Genomic DNA, 19,862 nt, shown 5'->3' with positions numbered 1-19,862 from the left:
GCATTGTCCAATTAACTAGAAATTACAGAGAAAGTAAAATATACAGAGTGTAGTTCTCCCAAAATGCCCCCCAAAAGCTCCCTACTAGTTCAAAACTACTCCTACATATACTACTCTTCTAATCTTCTAGTTGGCTCTTCAAGTCTTGGATATGGGCCTTCGATCTTGAGTTGAAACAGTTACAATCTTCAGTAGGCTCAGCTTTGCTTGCAGAAAAGTGTGAGTTAGGCATGGACGTTAGTTAGGACGTTAGTGGTGTTAACGTTAAGTGAAAATGTGGGTTCGAGAACGTTAGTGACGATCACCTTTTTTACTAATGTTCCAAACCAAAAACAATCCACGTTAACTTCAACGTTAGTGGCACTAACGTGACCACTAACGTTGCCTCTTGGTCCTTTGCAAATGTTATTGGCATTCACCTTTTCCAATAACGTTGCTAATTGCCTCTTTTCCCCGCGTTAGAGTTCGCGTTAGTATAACTAACGTGACCCTTAACGTGGGCATGCCTAAGCTTCGAGAGCGTTAGTGACACTTACCTTTGTCACTAATGCTCCAAACGCCCTTCCTTCCCACGTTAGAGTTCACGTTAATTAGATTAACGTGGCCACTAACGTGGTGGTAATTGCCATCTCCAACGTTAGTGACAAAGGTGAGTGTCACTAACGTTGGCCTATCACTCCTTGCTCCATGTTACCCTTCACGTTAGTGGTCTTAACGTGACCACTAACGTGGGCAATGTTGGCCAAGTCCAACGTTAGTGACAAAGGTGAGTGTCACTAACGTTGGCAATTTCTTCCTCCTCCCACGTTAGAGTTCACGTTAATTAGATTAACGTGGCTCTTAACGTGGCTTATGTATGGCCTTTTGGAACGTTAGTGGTGTTCAATTTTACCACTAACGTTGGAGCTCCTCTTTTCTTCCCACGTTGGCTCCCACGTTAATGTAACTAACGTGGCAGCTAACGTGGGCTATGATGGCTTTCGAAGGCGTTATTGGCGGTCACTTTTCTCATTAACGCCATAAGCTTATGCCCATTCCACGTTAGTGGTCACGTTAATTAGACTAACGTGGCTCTTCCTTGCTTCCTTTGTCATGAAATCAAGTAAATAAAGTACATCAAAGCTCTATTCCAAGTCATGAGATCTTGCATTATCCAATTTGTCATTCAATTCATGCATAATTCTCATGAAATCATGTAAAGTTCACAATGTTTGCTTGAATCAAGATGTAAGTGTTTTTCTACCCAAAACTTGCTTATTTACTAAGAAAATGCATGAAACTACCCTAAAACAGTAAAGAAAAGGTCAGTGAAACTGGCCAAAATGCCCTGGCATCACAACACCAAACTTAAAGCTTGCTTGTCCCTAAGCAAGTACCGAAACATCAGAATGATGAATGAAAGAACGAGAGAAACAAGTTCTTATTATAGAAGTAAAGCTCTTGGTTTATGGGGTTTCATGCATAGCAACTTAGGTTCATTCCTTTACTAGTTTCCAGGTCCTTATCATGCTTTTGAATACTTGCTTGATTGCATCCTATGAGATCCTTATTCTTTGATCCTCTATTTTTTCTCAGGGTTTATTGCATCCTTAGGCTAAGTGCTCTTTGAGGGGACAACTCTTTAAAATAAGCTTTCAGCCAACACTCCCGAACCAGTTGGTTCAAGGTGCTAGGTGTTGAAACACCCCCTAAGGACTTACTCCCTCAAGTCTCTCTCCCCCATACATGCACATCACAGGCACATGGTTTGTTATTTTCTTTCTTTGAGGCCTTGGTGTACAACACCTCTTTGGGTTACTAAATGTTCTGTAGCAAAAGTTACTCTTGATAGTAGAATTTCAGCTGATAATCCTGGGCTAGTTAACGCAAGTTACCAAGTGATAAGGCACCCCTGAGAGCTTAGTCATCCAAGCATATCCTTTGCACAGGAGTACCACAGACATATGCCTCAGTATTCAAACCCTTGGTGCCTAGCCTTATTTCTTATTATTTTTCTTTCTTTTTCAAACTCTTATAGTTCTTTCTCTTTTTCTTATTAGGATTTTGTTGTTTAGCTAGTCTCATAGAATGTGTTTCACGCATGTAATTCAATACACATGAGTGCCCTCATACCTTATAGGTGATCCAACTTAGCTAATCTATTATCCCACCACAAACCTTGAGGACTTATTTCACCATATGAACCCTACTCTAGTTTCTTTCATAACATTCTCTTTCATTAAATTCAAAGAGCAAGCATACAAGTAAGTAGGATGAAAATGAAAACAGGTAACTTGGACCAGCACACATAGACTTAATAACTGAAAATGCTAAAGACAATTGAAAATTCCTAAGCTACTATGGAAGCATGTTCTATTTCATACATGATTTTCCTTATTTAGACTTGAAAAAGATAAAACGAAGAGGGAACTCCACCACCTTTTACTCATGGGGCTGCCCATGCTCTCTCTTTTGTTTGTCCTCTTTGTGTCCTTCTTGTGATGTTCTTTTCCTTATTTGAGGCCTTCTTTGTTGTTGGGCAGGTGCCACATAAGTTATACGCTGGAGCGTAACTAACTTCCCAGGGTTTACCCAATGTGGATTGCTGTCTTCGAAGACCACCTTGGCTTTCTTACATAGTCTCAGGACGGTACTAGGATACAAAAGCCAAGCACTCAGATCACTCTTTTCGGCTGCTTCTTGGATTCCCTCAGCTATAATTTCATGTACATTGATGTCTCCACCGCTCATAATGCAATGTAGCATAGTAGCTCGAGCAATGTTGACCTCAGAATTGTTTGAGGCTGGAAGGATAGATCTTCTCACGAGCTCAAACCATCCTTTAGCTTCTGGAATGAGATCTCCTCTTCTAATGAACCGTGGCCTCTTATCCGAATACCTTTCCCAATCTGATCCTATGACACACATGTCATTCACAATTTCTTCAAGCTCATCATTGTCGGGGCCATTACTTATTCTTGCTTGATAACTTGGCTTGTCAGAGGGTTGTGATCTAAGATGAAGAGTCCTCATTATAGCATTGGGACTGAAATCCACCTCTGTTCCTCTCACATAGCTTTTGAAGGTAGGAGCCTCGGTATTGTCTTCTCTGGCTATATTGGCATAGAACTCCTTAATGAGATTTGTATTTATCTTTGTTTCTGGGTTCGTGAGCTCTTGCCAACCCCTCTGTTCAATATTTTCTCTAATCTGTGGGCACTCATCATCGTTGAATTGGAATGTCAGCTCTGGCAATACTTTCTTGTGTTTTATACGTTCGAATTGAAGCTCATGAAAGGCGATCTTGAACCTTCCTTCATTAAAAGGAATGCTCTCCACCGGTGTCTTTCCCTTTCGCCTTTTGGAGCTTGATGATGCCATAAGTGACTTTTGATATGTGAAGGTGTTGAAGGGTGTGGATCGATGATGGAATTCAGCCGGGTTAGGATAGGGTTAGTTAAGGGAGTAGGTGAGAGTGCTTTCGATGGGGTAAGAGGTGTTGAGTTTCGAAAGTGAGAAGTACAAAGAAAGGGGAATTGGAATGTAAAGAGGTACGGACTAGGAACCACTTATATAGAAAAGTGGTGAGTAAATGAAAGGTGTGGATTGATGGTGTAGGCTTATGATGAACGGATGGGGTTTAGCATGGGATGGGCACAAGGATCATCACTTTTATGATGGATTTGGTTCGATTTCCAAGTGTGTCATTCTTCCAGTGTTGCATGGCAACATTTCCCAATGTATTCCCTTTGAAGATATGTGTATAGTCCCCATTTTTGAAGTGGCCGAACCCTCCTTCTTCACTTGTCCCATCAATTTCTCTTTAATCCTTCCTTTAATTCCTATACAAAACAAAGGAATAAAATTAATAACGTCGAAAGTTGGCGGCAAAATTAGAAAATGGGATAACTACTTTTTAAAATTTTTGTTTTTAACTAACTAAGTGCTATCCATGAATGCAAACCAACTGACTATTTAACTGTCCATGTATGCAACATTGGTGACACCAAACTTAGTTTGTGGCCATGTAGTGTAAAAAGATTTGTTCAAGGTTCTAAGAGTGACATGATATGAATTGCATTTATGTTCTCTTAGTGTGCCTTGAACACCAAACTTGTTCTTCACTATATGTTGCATACAAGGATTCATTTAAGTGTATGTCAAAGTTGATTTGGAATTCCTGAACCTTGCTTTATTAACTACTTTAAAAGCATATAAAACATGGGTTGCCTCCCATGAAGCGCTTCTTTAACGTCACTAGCTTGACATTCTGCCTTTGTCAGGGTGGTTGGTAATGCTTCAAATCTTCTCCCCTCACAGTGAATCTATCTCCATTGGCTTTATTAAGGATCTCCACATGTTCTAAGGAGAGAATTCTACTGATGGTGAAAACTTTAGGCAGCTGAGATGGGATGGTGGGGAGATGAGGTGGAATAGCTGGGAGATGAGCTGAGATCACTTTATCCCCTGGAGAGAAATCTTCTGTAGGGATTTTTATTCCTTCATCCCCTTGGTGCATTCTTCCTTGTTTCGTTTAATGTTACCCTGCTCTTTGTGGCCTCCTTTCCCAGGGAAATTTTTGCTGGTCTCATATCACTCTGGTGGGCTTGGCTTCTCTTGGGTTTCCTTTAGCTGTTGCACCTTCTGACTATTTTATTTGCCAACCAAAGGGATTCCAGGGTGTACTGTTTGTGCTTCGGTGCTTGTTTCTTTCACCAGTGCATCATTGTGATCTTCCTTTGGTTCTTTGTTTTCTTGATCTGCTTCTTGTGAGGGTTTGAAGACATTGAATGCGAGTTGTTCATCATGTATCCTCAGTTTTAGCTCTCCTCGCTCCACATCTATAAGTGCTTTGGATGTGGCTAGGAATGGTCTTCCCAATATGATTGGGTGGAGGTGACTCTCTTCCATTTCCAATATGACAGTCTGTGGGAAGGAAGTAGTTCCCAACCTTTACCAACACGTTTTCAACCACTCCTACTGCTTGTTTTTTAGTTTTGACAACCAGCTTGATGACTACGTCTGTGGGCGTTAGCTCATTGATCTGCAGCTTCTTCATGAGGGATAAAGGCATTAAGTTGATGCTTGCTCCCAGGTCACAGAGTCCTTTATCAAACCTTGTTTCTCCTATGGCACAGGGGATGTGAAAACTCCCTAGATCCTTCCTTTTTGTAGGCAACTCTGGTTGAATGAGAGCACTGCACTCCTTATTCATCACTATTGTTTGTCCTCCTTTGAGTGAGCTTTTCCTGGTCAGCAGCTCCTTCATACACTTAATGTATGAGGGCATTTGTTGGAGAGCCTTGATAAATGGTATGTTTACTTGAAGGGATGCAAACATGTCGAGGAACTTTGATTATATTCTCTTTTCTACACCATCTTTGAGTCTTTGTGGAAAAGGTGCATAGAGTTTCAGAATCTCCTTCTGTGTAGTTTTGGTTTCTTGGTTACCCTCTTCCTGCTTCTCTGCTGAAGTATCTCCAGAGTGTTCTAAGGGATTGTTCAGCTCTTCCTCAGTCCCCTTATCACTTATAGTAACCATCTTGCATTCTTCCCATCTCATTTTCTTTGCTTCACCTTTCGGGTTTTTCTCTGTGTTACTTGGGAAACTGTCAGTAGGTTTGGGAATCTTCTCAGAGAGGTATTCCAGTTGAAATTCCAGCCTCTTGATGGTGTCTCCCTGGTTTTTGATATTGGCTCGCACCTCCTCCTTGAACACCTTGTTATCTTGGATTTCCTTACACATGCCTTCAAGTAGAGTCTCGATTCTAGAGAGTCTATCTTAGGATGATAGTGAGTTGAGATTGAAGGGATGAGAAGGGCCATTTTGGTTTTGATATAGATGTTGAGAGGTATTGTTAGGTGAGTGCTGATATGATCTCTGTGTGGAATGTTGGTGAGTTGCATTGTTGTTGGGGTTGTGATGTCTCTGATCTTGGCCTTGATCTTGTTAATTTCCCCACCCAAAGTCCGGGTAGTTCCTCCAACCAGGATTATAAGTTTTGGAGTATGGATCATGGGTCTACCTAGGTAAGTTCCCAATGTAGTTGGCTTGTTCCTGATCACTCTCATCCTCTGTATTCACTCCTTCTTGAGCTGTTGATGAGGTGGTGACTGCTGCCACCTGGTTTCTTTCCACCTTCTTGGTAAGGTCAGCCAGCTACTTGGTGATCATCTTGTTTTGAGCCAGCAGTGCATCCATGTTGTTCAGCTCCATCACTCCTCTAGTATTTTCCCTTTCAGAAGCATAGAAGTAATCATTCTCAGCTACAATCTCAATGGCATCTATGGCTTCTTCAATGGTCTTCTTCTTGTTCAGAGATCCCCGAATGAGTGATCTACTGCCATCTTTGATTCATAAGAAAGACCCTCATAGAAAATATGTAACTGCACCCATTCATTGAACATGTCTGGTGGGCACCTTCTTGTCAAGTCCTTAAACCTCTCCCATGCTTCATAGAGAGTTTCACCATCTTGTTGCTTGAAGGTTTGTACATCAGCTCTCAACCCGTTAATTCTCTGAGGAGGGTAGAATCTTGCCAAGAATTTGTTCACCACATCTTCCCAGGTTGTTAAACTCTCCTTCGGGAAAGATTCCAGCCATTTAGATGCTTTGTCCTTGAGTGAAAAAGAAAACAAAAGCAATCTATAGGTTCAGGATGAACACCATTCGACTTCACAGTATCACATATCCTTAGGAAGGTGGTGAGATGTTGATTGGGGTCTTCTTGGACACTTCCTCCGAATGAACAGTTGTTCTGAACAAGGGTGATGAGCTATGGCTTTAGTTCAAAGTTATTGGCATGTATGGTTGGCTTTTGGATGCTACTTCCGCAATTTCCTGGGTTTGGATTGATATAAGAGCCTATAACTCCTCTCTCTTGCCTAGCATGATTTGCTGGTCCTTCTCTGGCATGGTTGTGAGCCTCTTCTTCATGGTGGTTCTCCATATTCTCCTCTATGTTTGGTTCAAAATACTCCTCCTCTTCCTCAGCACCAACGACTCTCTTTCCTCTTGCTTCCCTCCTTAATCTAAGGAAGATCCTCTCAGGTTCAGAATCAAAGGAAGTTGAAGCCCCGCTTCTTCTACCTGTCATACAACCAACAGAGCAAAAAGCAGGAAAGGGAATCGATGGAGCAGTTACTCCTATTAGGGGTGATGTTAGTGTGAGTGATGCAATATATCAAACAGTTAGTGGTTAGTGAACTGAATTGTAAAAAAAATAAAGATAACACCACAAATGGGTTAGGGGAAAAAGGGAAGAAAATAACTAAAACTGAAAGTAAATCACTCAAATGAAATTAAATCAAACAAAGAAAAATGCTCAATCTAGTTATCCACCAATTTAGTCATTGTTGATACAAAGTCAATCCCTGGCAATGGCACCATAAACTTGATGCACGAAAACTTGTCTCTCAACAAATTTCCCTTCGACAAGTATACCGAATTGTCGTCAAGTAAAAACTCACAATAGAGTGAGGTCGAATCCCATAGGGATTGATTGGTCAAGCAACTTTAATCAGAGGAATGTTCTAGTTGAGCTAAGTAGAAATGGAGTTGAGATTTGCAGAAAAGTTAATGGCGGGAAAGTAAATACAGAAAATGTAATTGCTAGAAGTAAATGGCAGAATGTAAATGACGGAAAGTAAATTGCAGAATCTTAAACGGGGGTTTGGGGAAATGAACATAAAAGTAGATGGCAGAAAGTAAAGAGAATGGGTAAGATCAGAAATGGGGGATTCATTGGGCTCAGGAGATGTTGTATTCTCCAGATCAAGTTCATTCTCATCTCTTCCTCAATCAATGCATTCATTGATCTCCTTGGCAATCTTAAGTGATTGGATTCCAATTCCTTGTAATTCAATCTCTCAAATCTTGATCAATAGCCAATTCCTTGGTCTAATTGCTCATGAGAAGAGATGAAGTATGGTCACTGATTATACCACATGTATTCCCAAATCAAAGTGTTGGTAGGATTATATGTCACTATATCCATCCAAACCCTAATTTGGTCCAACATGAGAAAGCATTTCTAGCATGATCTCATCATTCCTCTTCCAAGGTTCTGAAGAGATCCAAGTATGAATAGCTTTTTTTCCAAGACAACTACCCAATTGGATGAAGATTGAAAGCCTTCTAGTAAAATCAAGAGAAAAGAAAGAAGAAGAATAATGAAAACTATTATTGATCCATCAAATTACAACAGAGCTCCCTAACCCAATAGAAAGGGGTTTAGTTGTTCATAGCTCTGGAAATGGAAGAAGATAAAGAAGAATGCATTGTCCAATTAACTAGAAATTACAGAGAAAGTAAAATATACAGAGTGTAGTTCTCCCAAAATGCCCCCAGAAGCTCCCTACTAGCTCAAAACTACTCCTATATATACTACTCTTCTGATCTTCTAGTTGGCTCTTCAAGTCTTGGATATGGGCCTTCGATCTTGAGTTGAAGCAGTTACAATCTTCAGTGGGCTCAGCTTTGCTTGCAGAAAAAGTGTGAGTTAGGCATCGACGTTAGTTAGGACGTTAGTGGTGTTAACGTTAAGTGAAAATGTGGGTTCGAGAACGTTAGTGACGATCACCTTTTACACTAACTTTCCAAACCAAAAATGATCCACGTTAACTTCAACGTTAGTGGCACTAACGTGACCACTAACGTTGCCTCTTGGTCCTTCGCAATCGTTATTGGCATTCACCTTTTCCAATAACGTTGCTAATTGCCTCTTTTACCCGCGTTAAAGTTCACATTAGTTTAACTAACGTGACCCTTAACGTGGGCATGCCTAAGTTTCGAGAGCGTTAGTGACACTTACCTTTGTCACTAACGCTCCAAATGCCCTCCTTCCCACGTTAGAGTTCACGTTATTTAGATTAACGTGGCCACTAACGTGGTGGTAATTGCCATCTCCAACATTAGTGACAAAGGTGAGTGTCACTAACGTTGGCCTATCACTCCTTGCTCCACGTTACCCTTCACGTTAGTGGTCTTAACGTGACCACTAATGTGGGCAATGTTGGCCTAGTCCAATGTTAGTGACAAAGGTGAGTGTCACTAACATTGGCAATTTCTTCCTCCTCCCACGTTAGAGTTCACGTTAATTAGATTAACGTGGCTTACGTATGGCCTTTTGGAACGTTAGTGGTGTTCAATTTTACCACTAACGTTGGAGCTCCTCTTTTCTTCCCACGTTGGCTCCCATGTTAATGTAACTAACGTGGAAGCTAACGTGGGCTATGATGGCTTTCGAAGGCGTTATTGGCGATCACTTTTCTCATTAACGCCACAAGCTTATGCCCATTCCACGTTAGTGGTCACGTTAATTAGACTAACGTGGCTACTAACATGGCTCTTCCTTGCTTCCTTTGTCCTGAAATCAAGCAAATAAAGTGCATCAAAGCTCTATTCCAAGTCATGGGATCATGCATTATCCAATTTGTCATTCGATTCATGCATAATTCTCATGAAATCATGTAAAGTTTACAATGTTTGCTTGAATCAAGATGTAAGTATATTTCTACCCAAAACTTGCTTATTTATTAAGAAAATGCATGAAACTACCCTAAAACAGTAAAGAAAAGGTCAGTGAAACTGGCCAAAATGCCCTGGCATCAAAGCTGCATCAGGTAGTACTAAGGAAGCCTCCTCTGAAGAAGAAGCTTATGATCCTGAGAACCCTGCAATGGAAGAGGTGAATTACATGGGAGAATCCTACGGAAACACCTACAATCTTTCATGGGGGAATCATCCTAATCTCTCATGGAAAGATCAACAGAAGCCTAATCAAGGCTTTAATAATAATAATAATGGTGGAAGAAATAAGTTTGGCAATAGCAAACCTTTTCCATCATCTTCTCAGCAACAGACAGAGAATTCTAAGCAGAGCCACTCTGACTTAGCAACTGTAGTCTCTGATCTATCTAAGACCACTCTCAGTTTCTTGACTGAAGCAAGGTCCTCCATTAGAAATTTGGAGGCACAAGTGGGTCAGCTGAGTAAGAAAGTTACTGAACTCCCTCCTAGTACTCTCCCAAGCAATACAGAAGAGAATCCAAAAAGAGAGTGCAAGGCCATAACTATAACCTACATGGTCGAACCCGGAGAGGAAGACAAGGCAATGATTTCCAGTGAGGAAAACCTCAATGGACGTCCACTGGCCTCCAAGGAGTTTTCTAATGAGGAACCAAAGGAATCTGAGGCTCATATAGAGACCATAGAGATTCCACTTGACTTACTATTGCCATTCATGAGCTCTGATGAGTATTCTTCCTCTGAAGAGGATGAAGATATTGCTGAAGAGGAGGTTGCTTAATATCTATGAGCAATCATGAAGCTGAATGCCAAGTTATTTGGTAATGAGACTTGGGAGGATGAACTCTCATTGCTCATCAATGAACTAAATGATTTGGTTCAACTGAAATTACCTCAGAAGAAACAGGATCCTGGAAAGTTCTCAATACCTTGTACCATAGGCACCATGACCTTTAAAAAGGCTCTGTGTGACCTGGGGTCAAGTATAAACCTCATGCCATTCTCTGTAATGGAGAAACTAGGGATCTTTGAGGTGCAAGCTGCAAGAATCTCACTGGAGATGGCAGACAATTCGAGGAAACAGGCTTATGGACTTGTAGAGGATGTCTTGGTGAAGGTTGAAGGCCTTTACATCTCTGCTGACTTTATAATCCTAGACACTTGGAAGAATAAGGATGAATCCATCATCCTTGGCAGACCCTTCCTAGCCACAGCAAAAGCTGTGATTGATGTTGATAGAGGATAGTTGGTCCTTCAAGTGAATGAGGACTACCTTGTGTTTAAGGCTCAAGGATCTCCTTCTATACACATTGAGAAGAAGTATGAAAAGCTTTTCTCAATACAGAGTCAAACAGAGCCCCCACATTCAAACTCTAAGTTTGTTGTTGGAAGGCCATCATCATGCTCTGAGTATCCGTGAGGCTCCATGAGAGCCCACTGTCAAGCTATTAACATTAAAAAAGCACTTGTTGGGAGGCAACCCAATTTTTACCTATCTATGTTAAATTTCTATTGTTATTTTATGTTTTCCTTAGGTTGATGATCATGTGAAGTCACAAAAATAATTGCAAAAATCAAAGCAAAATCAAAAACAGCATTAAAAACAGCACACCCTGGGGGAGGAACTTACTGGCATTTAAACGGCAGTAAGGGTAACAGAATGGGCGTTAAACGCCCAGTCTGGCACCATTCTGGGTGTTTAACGCCAGAAAAGGGCACCAGACTGGCGTTTAATGCCAGAAAAGGGCAACAAGTTGGCGTTTAACGCCAGAAAGCGAAGAAAAGTTGGCGTTTAACGCCAGAAAGGGAAGAAAAGTTGGTGTTAAACGTCAGAAATAGGCAGCAACCTGGCGTTTAACGCCAGGATTGGCACTCCAAGGGGCATTTGCATGCCAAAATGGTGCAGAGATAAGAAAGCCTTGACACCTCAGGATCTGTGGATCCCACAGGATCCCCACCTACCTCAACTCTCTCTCTATTCTTCACACCTTCCCATAACACCCTTCCTCAAATACCCCTCTCCAATCACCTCTAATTCTCTCCCCCATAACACCCACCTCATAATTCAGATTCAAATCCTTTCCCTCCTACACCCAACCCCTAATACACGAACCCTACCCCTCTCTCAACTCCTATATAAATCCCTCATCCCTCCTTCCTTTTCACACATCATAAACACTTCTTCCCCCCTTGGCCGAACAACTTTCCTCACTCCATCTCCTCTATTTTCTTCTTCTTCTACTTCTCTCTTTCTTTTTTTTCTCGAGGACGAGCAAACCTTCTAAGTTTGGTGTGGTAAAAGCATTGCTTTTTGTTTTTCCATAACCATTTATGGCACCTAAGGCCAGAGAAACCTCTAGAAAGAGGAAAGGGAAGGCAAAAGCTTCCACCTCTGAGTCATGGAAGATGGAGAGATTCATCTCAAAGGTCTATCAAGACCACTTCTATGAAGTTGTGGCCAAGAAGAAGGTGATCTCTGAGGTCCCTTTCATGCTCAAAAGGAATGAGTATCCAGAGATCCGACATGAGATTCGAAAAAGAGGTTGGAAAGTTCTCACCAACCCCAGTCAACAAGTCAGAATCTTAATGGTTCAAGAGTTCTATGTTAATGCATGGGTCACCAAAAACCATGATCAAAGTGTGAACCCGAACCTGAAGAATTGGCTTACAATGGTTCGGGGGAAATACTTAGATTTCAGTCCGGAAAATGTAAGGTTGGTATTTAACTTGCCAATGATGCAAGGAGATGCACGCCCCTACACTAGAAGGGTCAACTTTGATCAAAGGTTGGACCAAGTCCTCATGGACATATATATGGAAGGAGCTCAGTGGAAAAGAGACTCCAAAGACAAGCCAGTTCAACTAAGAAGGCTTGATCTCAAACCCGTAGCTAGGGGATGGTTGGAGTTCATCCAACGCTCAGTCATTCCTACTAGCAACCGGTCTGAAATTACCATAGACCGGGCTATCATGATCCATAGCATCATGATTGGAGAGGAAGTAGAAGTTCATGAGGTCATATCCCTAGAACTCTACAAAGTGGCTGACAAAACCTCCACTTTGGCAAGGTTAGCCTTCCCTCATCTCATCTGTCACCTATGCAATTTAGCTGGAGTTGGCATAGAAGAAGACATCCTCATTGAAGAGGACAAGCCCATCACTAAAAAGAGGATGGAGCAAATAAGAGAGCCCACTTATGGACCTCAACAAGAGCATGAGGAAGTCCCTCATCAAGAAATCCCTGAGATGCCTCAAGAGATGTATTTTCCTTCACACAACTATTGGGAGCAAATCAACACCTTAGGCGAACTGAGTTCCAACATGGGACAACTAAGGATAGAGCACCAATAGCACTCTATTGTTCTCCGTGAAATTAGAGAGGATCAAATAGCCATGAGGGAAGAGCAACAAAGGCAAGGAAGAGACATTGAGGATCTCAAGCAATCAATAAGATCTTCAAGAGGGAGAACTAGCCGCCATCACTAAGGTGGACCCGTTCTTTAATTTCCTTGCTCTTATTTTTCTATTTTTCAAAAATTATGCTTTATGTCTTGTCTATGTTTGTGTCTTTAATACATGATCATTAGTGTCTAGTGTCTATGACTTAAAGCTATGAATGTACTATGAATCCATCACCTTTCTTAAATGAAAAATGCTTTTAATTGCAAAAGAAAAAGAAGTACATGAATTTCAAATTTTAAAATAGTTTAATTATTTTGATGTGGTGGCAATACTTTTTGTTTTTCTGAATGAATGCTTAAATAGTGCATATTTTTTAATTTGTTGTTTATGAATGTTTAAAGTGTTGGCTCTTGAAAGAATAATAAAAAAGGAGAAATGTTATTGATAATCTGAAAAATCATAAAATTGATTCTTGAAGCAAGAAAAAGCAGTGAAAAGCTTGCAGAAAAAAGAAGAACATTGCGAAAAAAAAAGAGAGAAAGAAAGAAAAAGAAAAGGCAAGCAGAAAAAGCCAGTAACCCTTTAAACCAAAAGGCAAGGGTAGAAAAAGGATCCAAGGCTTTGAGCATTAATGGATAGGAGGGCCCATAGGAATAAAATCCTGGCCTAAGCGGCTAAACCAAGCTGTCCCTAACCATGTGCTTGTGGCGTGAAGGTGTCAAGTGAAAAGCTTGAGACTGAGCGGTTAAAGTCGTGGTCCAAAGCAAAAAGAGTGTGCTTAAGAGCTCTGGATACCTCTAACTGGGGACTCTAGCAAAGCTGAGTCACAATCTGAAAAGGTTCACCCAATTATGTGTCTGTGGCATTTATGTATCCGGTGGTAATACTGGAAAATAAAATGCTTAGGGTCACGGCCAAGACTCATAAAGTAGCTATGTTCAAGAATCAACATACTGAACTAGGAGAATCAATAACACTATCTGAATTATGAGTTCCTATGGATGCCAATCATTCTGAACTTCAAAGGATAAAGTGAGATGCCAAAACTATTTAGAAGCAAAAAGCTAATGGCCCCGCTCATCTAATTAAGACTGATCTTCATAGATGTTTTTAGAATTTATTGTATATTCTCTTCTTTTTATCCTATTTTGTTTTTAGTTGCTTGGGGACAAGTAACAATTTAAGTTTGGTGTTGTGATGAGCAGATAATTTATACGCTTTTTGGCATTATTTTTACATAGTTTTTAGTATGTTTTTATTACTTTTTATTATATTCTTTTAGTTTTTAAATAAAAATCACATTTATGGACTTTACTATGATTTTGTGTGTTTTTCTGTGATTTCAGGTATTTTCTGTCTGAAATTGAGGGACCTGAGCAAAAATCTGATTCAGAGGCTGAAAAAGGACTGCAGGTGCTGTTGGATTCTGACCTCCCTGCACTCGAAGTGGATTTTATGGAGCTACAGAAGCCCAATTGGCGTGCTCTCAATTGCGTTGGAAAGTAGACATTCTGGGATTTTCAGCAATATATAATAGTTGATACTTTGCCCGAGATTTAATGGCCCAAACTGGCGTTCAAACTCAGCCCAAGGAATTCTTGCGTAAAACGCCCAAATTGGCACCAGAATTGGAGTTAAATGCCCAAGCTGGCACCAAAGCTGGTGTTTAACTCCAGGAACAGCCCAAGCACAAAAAAGCTTCAATTCTCAGCCCAAGCACACACCAAGTGGGCCCCGGAAGTGGATTTCTGCATCATTTACTTATTTCTGTAAACCCTAGGCTACTAGTTCATTATAAATAGGACCTTTTACAAGTGTATTTTCATCTTTTGATCATCTTTGATCTTGGGATCAGGTCTTTGAACCCTTTTTCCTAGACCTTCATCACTTATATATTTTCAATGGTGGAATTTCTACACCTCATAGATTAAGGTGTGGAGCTCTGCTGTTCCTCATGAATTAATGCAATTACTACTGTTTTCTATTCAATTCAAGATTATTCTTGTTCTAAGATATCCATTCACCCTTCAACATGATGAATGTGATGATCAAGTGACACTCATCACCATTCTCACTTATGAATGCGTGCCTGACAACCACTTCCGTTCTACCTGAAAAAAAGCTTGAATGCATATCTCTTGGCCTCCTGGTTCACGACGCATGGTTGCCTTTCCTGACAACAGAGCCTTCCATTTCGTGAGATCAGAGTCTTTGTGGTATAAGCTAGAATCAATTGGTAGCATTCTTAAGATCCAGAAAGTCTAAACCTTGTCTGTGGTATTCTGAGTAGGATCTGAGATGGGATGACTGTGACGAGCTTCAAACTCGCGAGTGCTGGGCGCAGTGACAGTGTGCAAAAGGATCATTGGATCTTACTCCGACACAAGTGAGAACCGACAGATGATTAGCCCTACGTAACCCATAGCCAGACCATTTTCACTGAGAGGACGGATGGTAGCCAATGACAACGGTGATCCCCCAACATACAGCTTGCCATAGAAAGGAGTACGCATGATTGGATGAAAGTAGTAGGAAAGTAGAGGTTCAGAAACAACAGGGCATCTCCATACGCTTATCTGAAATTCTCACTAATGAATTACATAAGTATTTCTATCTTATTTTATGTTTTATTTATATCTTAATTATCAAAATCCTATAACTATTTGAATCTGTCTAACTGAGATTTACAAGATGACCATAGCTTGCTTCAAGCCGACAATCTTCGTGGGATCGACCCTTACTCACGTAAGGTATTACTTGGACGACCCAGTGCACTTGCTGGTTAGTTGTGCGAGTTGTGAAAAGTGTTATCACAATTTCGTGCATCGGAAGCCACAAGGATTTGATCAACCCTCTTGGCAACAACCACCTCTAAGTTACTATCAACAAGCATTCTATGATGCGTACCAAGACAATGATTATGGTGGACCTCTTCGTGACAATCAACACCCACCACAAAATACCTATGTACCCCCTCCTCAACATAGCATTGAACCACCATACTCACAAGCCCCCTACTATCGAACACACTCATATGATCCTAACCTATATCCACCATATCAACCACCCCATGAGCCATATGAACCATATATGGAACCACCCCAATTTTAACCCAATTACTTCCAAGAATCACCACCTCCATACATACCTTGTCCATATCCATCAACCCAAGAGGCATATGATCCTAATTATGGAATCCAAGCAGAACAAGAATCAAGGGATCGTCTCAGGAAAACACTGGATAAATTTCAAGCAACCCTTCATCAATTAGAGTAAGTGGAAATTCGGAAAGTACACGTAGCTCCCATGGCTAAAGCATCTCAACCTGAGAACAAGGAATTGAAGTATGTTGTGCAACAAGTAGAAAAGGTAGAGAGTGTTGAACCACCACACCCTTATTATGATGAACCACCCTCAAATCATGAACCCTTTCTCCCAAGAAATGAACCCTCATATCCACCCCAATCTTCAATGCATGACACTCTTGGTGTTCTTCTTCAAGGGCAAAGAGAGATGCAAAGGATGACACAAGAGTTCATAGCTACCTTGACCAAGGTCGTAGGTAATTTAGCCTCTCTGCGTTTCGATACTCAAAGCACTTCCATGCTTACATGTGGAGAATCATTAGAAGAGTGTAGCATAAAGGAGACACTAGAAAATTCGGTGGACAATAAGGAACATGACTTTGTATTGGAACAAGTGGAGGAAGCCATAATAGTTGAAGAAGAAGAAGTGGTTGAAGACTTAGGAGATGCCGAACCTCCATGGGAATCTAGAGTTGCAGAGTACTCCTCCAAGAAGATTGAAATTGATGTCAAGGAGGCTAGTGCACAACCTCCATGGCATATTCCCTATGAAGACTTGGATGGGATAGATCAAGAAGCAAGTTCCCTTGGCGATGAGGATCATGAATCAAGTCCTCCTAGTGATAAATCTACATCCGCAAATGAACTCCTTGAATATGAAGGCTCTTTTCTGATTGAGTCTGAGAATGATGTGGAAGCGGAAGTCCATCGGAAAGGGTGGACGGGAGTTGAGTACACTTTGTCAAGAATGTTGGAGACTTCTCTACTTAGGTGGCTATCTACTCTTTGAATATGGTATTCTTGAAATGGATGGCCAACTTAGGAAGCTTTGTGGCATTAAATGTAAGAGAAGGATGTTTAGTGGTTGGAGTTGCAAATCAAGGCTCATCAAGGTTGATACTTCAAGAACTAAATGCAAGGGTGGAACTAGTGAACATTTGGTTGGATCTAAGAGAAGAGTTTGGTATTGCATAGAGAATTCGGACTGTCTGTCACCCGGTTGGGACAATGGTGATCCACTTCATGACAGGTGTAGAAACAAGATTTGGGATCCGGGCATACAAGAGGAACAATTTTGGGAGCTCCAAGCTTGTGACAAACTTCATCAAGGCTTGGGGAATTTACTTGGAATTGATAGAGCTTATTGGAAGTCCAAGCGTTGGTGGAAATTTCAAGATGAGTTCAAGCACAAGCCACCATGACAAGGAGCTCACCAAATGTCCAACTTAAGGACAATAACTAAAAGTGCTAGGTGGGAGACAACCCACCATGGTATGATCTTTCCTTTTTATTAGTTTTAATTTATTTCTATCAGTTTTAATTTTCAGTTCTGCATATTTACTTTTGTTTTGCATTTAAAAAAAAAGGGGGGATCGACGCGCAAGCGTCTACGACGTGCACGCGTGGTGTGTGACTGCGCAATAAAGAGAAAGCGAACAAAGAGTTGTGCTGGAACGACGCGGGAGGGGTGCGTGTCGCACAAGCCACCCCATGCGTACGCGTGCCTCATGCATACGCGTCCCCTGCAAAAATTTCAACCCATGCGTAAGCGTCAAGCACGCGTACGCATGGCATGAAAAATGGGGTAAAAGCGTGAATTTCATAGAGAGTTGTGCGCCACCGTGCTGGAAGCATGCGAGTAGTCACGCGTATGCATGACAGACGCTCACGCGTCAGTGTGCATGTTTGGCCACCCACACGTACACGTGCGCGACTTGTACGCATTGCATGGCTAATGCAGTTTTCATGTGCACGCGTGACTTGCACGCGTGCGTCGCATCCCATTTCTCATTCCCTTCTTCTTTCTTCTCTCTTTCCTCTTCTTTCTTCTCTCCCCTCTTACTCCTCCTTCTTCTTTTCTCACTTTCTTCTCATCCTTATTCTCTTCCATTCTCTTTTACATACTGCATTTGCATACTTTTCCTTCATTGCATTTTAATTCATATTTTATCCCCTTTTCTAATTTCCTATTTTACCATTGGTGTTAAATATTCTTATTCAACTATTGTATCTTTTCTGATTTTATTTTGGTGCTTAGTGACTTGTTTTACACTGTCGGGTGATATTATTTATCTGTCAATGCCAATCTTTTATGATACCTGTATTCCTTTTGTATTGACATGAATTTATATTGTCTTTCATTACCTACTATCTCTTCCCCATTGTTGCAATTTTTGAACTATTGATATGCCATTTGCTTCTACTGTTTTCTCACTTGCATGTTGTAGCTACCATGTAATTGAGACCCTCATTATTTAGCATTAACCCACCCATACTTTATTTGTCTTCTTATCTTTATTTATGGGTTACTTTTCTTCTTTTTCCTCTTCTTTCTGGATGGCCACCGAGAAGGGAAAGGAAAAGCTTCTTAGTGGGACAACAAACAAGTTCCTAAGCACATTCTTTGGAGAAAAGCATCAGTGTAGCAGCCCGTCCACTTGCACATCTTAGCATGCACCAAGGACGGTGCAATCTTTAAGTGTGGGGAGGTCGATACCGATTTTCATGGGTTAGTTATTCCCTATTTCAACACCTATATTTAATTTTTCCTTGCTAAATTAGTTGTTACATTTGCATGTTTGATTGCATGTTTGTTTGATTTTGTGCATGTTCTTCTACCACTACTTAGTTGGAGTGATAAGTTATTTTTCAAAGACCCTTTTTTATAGTATTTCACTAATTTAAATTAATTTTTTTTGTTAAACTTGTTTGAAGATTGTAATTTGGAACATGGTTGATAGCTAAGAACACACAACCTGTGAGATTTGAGCTTAATTAGATGGTTATATTATTTAACCATGATTTTTTTCTTGTGTGTTTTCTTTTCTATGACTGTAATCTATAGTTCGTTCCATTCTATATGTCCATTGTTTAGTGTATTTGCATGCATACATATGATTGAGGCCATCATTTGTTATTAGCTCACTTATCCCAAACAGCCTACCATTTCAATTACCTTTGTTTGCCACTTTGAGCCTTTTAATCCCATTTGTTCTATATTTTACCACATCACTAGCCTTAAGCGGAAAAACAATTAATTACCTGATTTGAATCTTTTGTTAGCTTAAGATAGTATGCTAACTAAGTGTGGGGAATTGTGGGAAACCTGGGTTAACGGAAATTTGTTGTGTCTCTACTTTATTTAAATATTGGGAATTTGGGTACCTACTCATGTGAAACTAGAAAAACCATATGCATTGAAATGTTACGTTTGCTTTCATGTTCGTAAAAAAAATAAAAAATAAAAAAATATATAAAAAAATTTAAATTTTTACAGCATAAATAAATAAATAAATAAATAAATAGGGGACAAAATTACCCCAATGTTAAGTTAATAAAAGATCAATGCATATGTGGTGAAATTAAAGAAAATTTGATACATGAGTATGTGATGCAAAAGTGGGAATTTTGGGTAGCTAGGCATGATTTTAGAATTACATAGAGTGTGTGTGTGTGTTAGGTGAGAGCTTAAGTTAGTCAAAGATTCATATTATAGCTCACTTGACCATACATATACCCTCACCCTTACCTTAGCCCCATTACAACCTTGAAAAGACCTCATGATATTTGCATTGGTATACTAAACATTTGTTGATTGGTTAGATGAAGAACAAAGTTTAGAAATTATGACTAGAGAATAGTAGAGT

At 40.4% G+C, this 19,862-nt stretch overlaps 1 pseudogene; it reads left to right on the top strand.

Annotated features, from left to right (window-relative positions):
• Nucleotides 1-6,387: 6,387 nt before the first annotated feature.
• Nucleotides 6,388-6,489, top strand: LOC148548816 (small nucleolar RNA R71; annotated as a pseudogene).
• The last annotated feature ends 13,373 nt before the right edge of the window (nt 6,490-19,862 follow it).

This window comes from Arachis ipaensis, chromosome B8, assembly GCF_059453495.1.
Source record: "Arachis ipaensis isolate K30076 ecotype BB chromosome B8, ASM5945349v1, whole genome shotgun sequence".
NCBI lineage: Eukaryota > Viridiplantae > Streptophyta > Magnoliopsida > Fabales > Fabaceae > Arachis > Arachis ipaensis.
This window is presented reverse-complemented; position numbering and strand designations above follow the sequence as displayed.